This window comes from Panthera pardus, unplaced genomic scaffold, assembly GCF_024362965.1.
Source record: "Panthera pardus isolate Hobbes unplaced genomic scaffold, ASM2436296v1 HiC_scaffold_18, whole genome shotgun sequence".
NCBI lineage: Eukaryota > Metazoa > Chordata > Mammalia > Carnivora > Felidae > Panthera > Panthera pardus.
The window spans coordinates 16937577-16945202 of NW_026526743.1; the positions used below are offsets into that span (position 1 = coordinate 16937577).

Genomic DNA, 7626 nt, shown 5'->3' on the forward strand with positions numbered 1-7626 from the left:
GAATATAAACATAACAAGAATACTCACTGTCAACTCACTTTCATATTATAGAAGAGGTACAACAATGGGCCATGTACAGTCTTTATAACATCTCACAAGCCCTCTTGCTCTAAAGGGAACCACATAACTAATTGTAGATATTTTGAGAACAGGAACTTCACGGTGGTACAACATTATAAACTGAGCTGCAGATTTTAATGGAGATTCTGCCATTTTCCCACTAATGTCTTTTTTTCTGATCCAGGATCTGCTTTACATTCAGTTGTTATTTCCCCTTAGCCTTTGCCACCTTCCACGTTTTCTCAATCTTTTCTTGTCTTTGAGGATCCTGATGCATGTTTATTTTGTGTAAGTCCTAGGAAGAAACAAAATCAAAATGAAATTCATAGAATTCTGTTATCATTGAAATAATTTTTTCTCATCAACATATATGTTTCTTCTGGGATATATGCTATTGTTATAAATTTCTCTGTTGATATTTTCTTTGTACAAAATAACTTTTGGTTTCACTATGCTTTACATACAATGGGATCATTCATTCTTAGCTCTTGGCCTTTTCATTCCTGTTGTCTAGTGATGTTATCTGCATTCTATTTTTCTTTCACTTTAAAATGATATCCAATTGCTTATCTCTTTGCTTTTTCTTGGTGGAATGGTTGCTCCTTTGAAAGCCCTTTTTTTTCTCTGGAAGGTTCTATGGTTTTGTTTTTTACTTTCATCAAATCTTCTCTTATGGTGATATCTACATGGCTCAGTTGGTTAAGCATCCAACTTGGCTCAGGTCATGATCTTATGGTTTGTGAGTTCAAGCCTGGTGTTGATCTCTGTGCTGACAGCTCAGAGCCTGGAGCCTGCTCTGGATTCTGTGTCTCCCTCTTTCTGCCCCTCCCCTGCTCATAATCTGTCTCATGCTAAACTAAAGCCACATGGATAGTCCAAAACTACTCTGTTTAGACGGATCTGCTTACACAGTTGACCCTTGAACAATATGGGGGTGTTAGGGGTGCTGACCCCCCCATCAGAGTTGAAAATCTGGATATAACTTAATTCCCCCAAACTTAACTACTAATGGTATACCATTGACTGAAAGCCTTAACAATAACATAAACAGTCAAACAACACATATTTTGTATATGTATTATATACTATATTTTTAGAATAAAGTAAGCTAGAGAAAAGAAAATGTTATTAAGACAATTATAATAAAGAGAAAATACATTTGCATTACTTCACTGTGTTTATCGGGAAAAAAATCCACAGATCAGTGGACCATGCGGTCAAACATATTCTGTTCAAGGGTCAACCATACTGTCTACTGGGTTGTTTTTTTTTTTTAACGTTTATTCATTTTTGAGAGAGAGAGAGAGAGACAGAGCATGAGCAGGGGACATGCAGAGAGAGGGATACACAGAATCCAAAGCAGACTCCAGCCTCTGAGCTGTCAGCATACAGCCCAATACAGGTTTGAACCCACGGACCATGAGATCATGACCTGAGCTGAATTCAGATGCTTAACCGACTGAGCCACCCAGGCACCCCTCTACTCTTTCTGCTAGGTCTCGCTCATGTGGTTCTGTTCCCTTGCATGACTTGTTATCTATGACAGCTTGCTGGTCATTATCCCTAAAAAGTTATTTGTGGAGGCAGAAGCATAAGGTTGGTATGCCCACCTGCAGTGTGGACTCTCATTCATCTTGCCAGGTATTATTCAGCCCAACTCAAATCAAATTTGAGGTTCCTTAATTGATTTAGGTTGTGAGTCCATAATTTCCCACATCTAGTAAACTTGAAAAGAAAGAAAAATAGAACTTTGCCCCAGGAAAAGCAAATGAGGATTGCTGGGAATGGATCCCAATCATTGGTATTTTTTAAGTTTCTGAGTGACTTTAAGATTTAGCTAGAATTCAGAAGCACTGGACTTAAGAGAAAGGCAGAGCATAGGGGCCAAGTTGTAAAAGAGGAACATCTTTAGATTTAAACATTATATCTAAACATGATCTTCAGTCATGGTCCCTCATACATGGCACTGACCATAAGCTAAAGATAAGAATTTACAGTTTTTTCTTTTTTTCACAAAAATATTTACAAAAACAGAGAGAAAAGATTAATCACTATGTACTCATTATCAAGATTTAAGTTCTCAGTATTTTGCCAATTTTGCATTAAGAAAAGTTATTTTAAAAAACTAGGAAATAAGGAAACATTACTATGTCATCCTGTGTGACTCTTCAAAGTCATACCAGAGCATGGTCCAAAAACCCACCCAAGGTTGGGACACCTGGCTGGCTCCGTCAGTTAAGCGTCCGAATTCGGCTCAGGTCATGATCTCACTGCTGGTGAGTTGGAGTCCCATGTCAGGCTCTGTGCTAACAGCTCAGAGCCTGGAGCCTGCTTTGGATTCTGTGTCCCCATCTCTCTCTGCCCCTCCCCAACTCGTGCTCGCTCACGCTCTCTGTCTCTCTCTAAAAAATAAACATTAAAAAAAAATTTTTTTTTAAATAAAAGTTGACCCAAGGTCTAATAAGCCATTCTAGTGAAGGTTTTCTAAGTTCAGCACTGTTCACACTTTTGGCCAGATAATCCTTTGTTGTGGAAGGTTGTCTTCTGCATTGTAGAATGGTTGGGGGCATCCATCCCTGGCTTTTACCCACCATGTGCTAGTTGCATTCTGCCCATCCTTCCCCTCCCACCCCCCCAGATGGTGACAACCAAAACTGTCTCCAGACATTGCCAAATGTACCCTGGGGATTAAAATTGCACAGTTTGAGGGTGCCTGGGTGGCTCAGTAGGTTAAGCGTCTGACTTTGGCTCACGTCATGATCTCACAGTTGGTGGGTTTGAGCCCCATGTTGGGCTTTGTGCTGACAGCTCAGGGCCTGGAGCCCGCTTTGGATTCTGTGTCTCCCTCTCTCTCTGCCCATCCCCCGCTCATGTTCTGTCTCTCTCTCTCTCAAAAATAAATAAAAATGTTTTAAAAAATTAAAAAAAAAATAAAATTGCACCAGTTTGAGATCCTACTACTCTAGTGTAATATAGGTGTGATTGGCTTTTTACTAATTAGGACTCAGACTATGCATATGCATAGCTAGGTATTCACTTGCAAAAAACTGATGCATTTCATCTATTAGTCTATTACAGATGCAAATTGATTTTTTACAGAAAAGATAACCTTAAAGGTTTGGTTTTTATTGCCCTGTAGGACATGAAATAGTTTTGTATGTAAATTTGCAATCTTATTCCAAGAGTCTTTCTTCCACTAACTTGGCTCCAGCAGAGCAATGATTGTTCCATCATGCAGGACAAGAGGAAAATGCTAATAATCCTCTCTGATCTGAAAGAAAAATCTCACAAGTTTAAGGACGTCTTTAAGAAATCCAAAGACATCAATTATAGTATTTTTACCACAGCATCAGTTATCTATTGCTGTATAACAAATTACTCCCAAACTCAACAGCTTAAAACAAACATTTAGTATCTCACACGGTTTCTGAAAGTCAACAATACGGGAGCTGCTGGTTAGAGTGCTGAGTCTCTCATGCAGTTGCAGTCAATCTGTTATTGGCAAGGCCTGCAGCATGTCAAGGTTTGACCAGGGCTGCAGGATCTGCTCCCAAGATGACCCACTTGGATGGGGAGGGTATCAGTTCCTCCCTGGCTGTTGGCAGATTTCAGTTCCTTGCTACCTGGGCCTCTACATAGGCTGTGTCAGCGTCCTCATGACATGACAACTAACTTCTCCCAGAGTAAATTATTTGAGAGAGAGCAACAGAGAGAGAGAGAGAGAGAGAGAAGAGAGCGAGTGAGCACACCTTGAAGACAGAAGAGGTATCATTTATAATTTAATCTTAGCAGTGGTGTGCCATCACTTCTACTGTATTTTATTAGCCTCCTAGACCAGCCCTGGTCCAATGTGGAAGGGGACTACACAAAGGTGTTAATGGCAACAGGTAGCCATTTTGGGGGTCAGCTGTTACACCAGTTAGTATGATGACCAATTGGAATTATGTTTTTTTAAAAAGCTATTTTCATAAGACAAGGTAACCATTCCTAAAGATTCCAATGTCTATGATAGGTAGAGCACTGCTTTGGGTGCTATGAAATGAATCCTGTCAGTATGATGCAGGCAGGTTGGGTCTGAAGACTCAGGACGGTTCCACAGGACCAGCCAAGAGGGTCCTTGGCTTTATGCAGGAGAGAAATCTAATGAGAGCTGGAGAAAGTGAAGACAGAGTTTACTGAAAAGTGTGAGTGACAGAGAATAGCAGACAGAGTGTCTGGGAGACTCAGGAAGGAAAAGAGAATGAGTCTCATCATCACTTGTGGTTAAGTGTTTATATTGGAAAGGGGTTTAGAGTACTCAGTTTCTTTCAGGAATCCAGGGTAGGATCCAATCAAAGGCAAGAGTTTGGTGAACAATAGGTGTTATTCTGAAAATCACCAATGGTAGGGGGTGTTGATGCCAGGGTCAGCAGAGGTTTGTTTGAAGCTATGTCCTGGAACATGTTTGGGATCTGGCTCTTATTGGATATCATCAGGTGTTTGGGGCGCAGGACAAAACTCAGAGAATGATTAGCTTTCTTGCTTCTCCCTTGAAGTGGGAACATAGCCTCTTTGGCTTATTCACAGGCAAAATATAGAACCTGAGTAAACAGGGGTGCCTGGGTGGCTCAGTCGGCTAACCAGTCTGATTCTGGATTTCAGCTCAGGTCATAATCTGAGATTGGGCTCCATGCTGACAGCACAGGGTCTGTTGGGATTTTCTCTCCTCTCTCTCTGTTTGGTTCCCTCTCTCTCCCTCTCTCTCTCTCTCAAAATAAATAAATAAATAAACATTAAAAAGAAAAGAAGAGGTACCTGGGTGGCTTAGTCTGTTAAGTGTCTGACTTCAGCTCAAGTCATGATCCTGCAGTTCGTGAGTTCAAATCCCACATCGGTCTCTGCACTGGCAGTGCAGAGCCTGCTTGGGATTCTCTCTCTCTGCCTCTCTCTTGCTTGCACTCTCTCTCTCTCAAAGTAAATAAATAAACTTAAGAAGAAGAAGAAGATGATTAGTAAATGGGGCCTAACAGAAACTCTGCCTACACATTCTGCATACAGTTCCTACAGACTCTGCCTGAGACCTTGCCCATGAGACAGGCTAGAAGTGCTAGAGTTTTAAGGCCCTTGTAGTAGCACCCAAAAATGAGGACTGAGAAATGATGTACAAATATCTCAGCTTCAGTGGCCCTTGAACGAGACAACTTGTATCTACACTGTCTTCCAGAGTTCCCCACAGCACTGAGCTCCCATTGTTCACAGGGATAATCCCCTCATTGATACACTCTGTATTGGGTTCCACTCCTCCTTTGTCACTTCCCTAGCCCCTACCTGCCAAAAAAACTGCCCACACTCACATCCTTGTCTCAGGTCAGCATCCGGGGCAGGCCACTGTTAGAAAGAAAACCACAAGCCCTAAATCGTGTCATTTATCTAAGCCTCCAAACCAGGGCTTACTACTACCTAACTTAACTGTAGTTTCAACCTCCCATAGAAACGTAAGTCTTAATTGATGAAGGAGCATGAGGCAGACTGAAGGATAAAGTACAAGCTAGCACCCCCACCCCCACCCTAGGTGGGATCTGTGTGATATTCCTTGGACACTCCTGGTTCACCCAAGAACAAAGGAAGGGGTTTAAGTGCTTGCCATGGTAATGGGGGAAACTAAGGCGAATGAAAAATTAAATTCCCTTTCTGCTTACAGCCCCTTGACAAGTCCTTGAGACAGGCAGAGTGACCTCCCTCTATGAGCTCAGCTGCCTCAAGGATGACTCTTTTCTGGGGGCAAAAGAGATCCCGGCTTAACATTGTCCACTTCCTTTATCTCAACTGACCCAGGATATATGCTGGCAATCATGCTCCAAGTTTATGGTCCCCGATATGCATCTGAAGGGTCTCATGACTTAGGTTTTATTAAACAGTGATAAATGATGTTTCCCTAGCAACAGTTAGCCCCTCAAGGTCCTGGAAACCTTGCTTCCAAAATCCCTTAGAGACATACTCTATCCCTGACCTCCTCCCAACCTGAGGTTATATAATGAGTTACTTGTCACAACCCCTGTACAGCTCTTCGTGCCCATGGGTCCTGTCCCATGCTTTAATAAAATCACCTTTTTGCACCAAAGATGTCTTCAAGAATTCTTTTTTGGCCCTCGGGTCCAGACCCCACCATCACCCCAAAACTTCATCATTAACCAGTAATCAGGAATTTTCTGATTAGCACCAATGAGGTAAACTGTTACTTGGGCCCTCTCCATCCCCCTAAAATGAAATTATGTTAGTTAGGGATTAGCTCATCAGGGACCACAGTGAGAAATTAAATAAACTATCCTGTTTCTCAGCATGTTTGTTTTTCAGCTTTATGAGTCCTTGAGAACTTCCCTGTTCCTGGAAACCCACCAAAGTTATTCAATTGAGCAGATGTCTGGGAACAAAAAAAAATCATAAATGTTCCTGGGAAATTGGAGTTAAGCAAACCCCTGTTAAGTTATGCTTGAACAATTTTTATAAAGATTTTCTCAGTTCCTGTGACCACTTCTTAATTGCAAGAATAGCCTACCAAAAGGTTGCCGCTAGCAGTATAAATTGGTCCTGAAGTTTGTGTTAGAGACAGAACTTTGTGGACTATCTCTGTCTCTGTACTACCTGCAAATAGTAAAATCCATTTGCTCAAACCGAAAGACATGGGTCAATCGTTTGGCTGATGCACCCAAGCTAGGTGCCCTTTGTGTTCAGTGACAAACCTGGTGATCCATATGGGTCAGTTATCCACCTAAAAAGACTCCCTGCTCTTCCACCTAAAGGAAGGTGACCTTGCCTGGAACAATCCTTTCTTTTGCTAATAACTTTCTTGCCCCTTTCCCACATCGCCCCATCTTCCTATAAAAGCTTTCCATTTTGTACAACTTCGGGGAGCTCCTTTTGACTTGCTAGATGGGATGTGGCCTGATTCATGAATCGTTCAATAAACTCAACTAGATGTTCAAATTTACCCACCTGAATTTTTATTTTGTAACACTACTTAAGACAAAGTCCCTGTATATCTGGCCCAGCATTAACACAAGGCAGGGAATTATGTCTCTTTAAATTTTTTTATTTCCTATGGGATCTCTCATATCAGCAGCAAAAACATAGAGTGCTAAAAGTCTTAATTATCATTTATTTAAAATAGTTGAAATCCTAAAAAAAAAAAAAAAGTCCCTGCTTCCAACATTTTCTTTCGGTAAGAGCCAATAGCTTCTTACTCGCCCTCTCCCATGGCTCCGCTCTCACCGGAGTTCTCGACCCTTCCTCCGGTGGCCTCAGTGTCCCCAAGGGAAGAGCTTCTTAGCTGCTCTCCAACTCCAAGAGCCGTTCGAAGAGAAGTTTCACCTTTTTGGGGGGAGCTCCTCCTATAAGGCGGCCCCGCCCATTACACGTAAGAAACAGTATAAATGTACGAGGCCATCTTACCTCAGCGCCTGCCCTGCTGGAGACAAAGAAAGCTCAGCTTCGCCTCCATATTGGTCACAGCCGGTTTGGGCTTCTGAGATGCTAAAAGCAGCCGGGACGTCTGTGTTTGCAGCCCCAGGAGCACTTGTTTCTCCCAGC

General features: G+C 42.0%; 1 long non-coding RNA gene across 8 annotated transcripts in view; it reads right to left on the reverse strand.

The window, feature by feature from the left end:
- The window catches only part of LOC109251509 (uncharacterized), a 33027-nt gene extending 25436 nt beyond the window's left edge, over positions 1-7591 (reverse strand). For 6 of the 8 annotated variants that reach the window (XR_008423463.1, XR_002073541.2, XR_008423462.1 and 3 more), the window contains exons 1-2: positions 7489-7591; positions 28-355 (exon numbers count right to left, since the gene is read on the reverse strand). This is a non-coding gene — a long non-coding RNA (uncharacterized LOC109251509). Of the gene's footprint in view, positions 1-27; positions 356-4854; positions 5027-7488 lie in introns of all 8 variants that reach the window. The other 2 variants (XR_008423458.1, XR_008423464.1) reach the window with 2 other exon arrangements.
- Between the last annotated feature and the right edge of the window lie 35 nt (positions 7592-7626).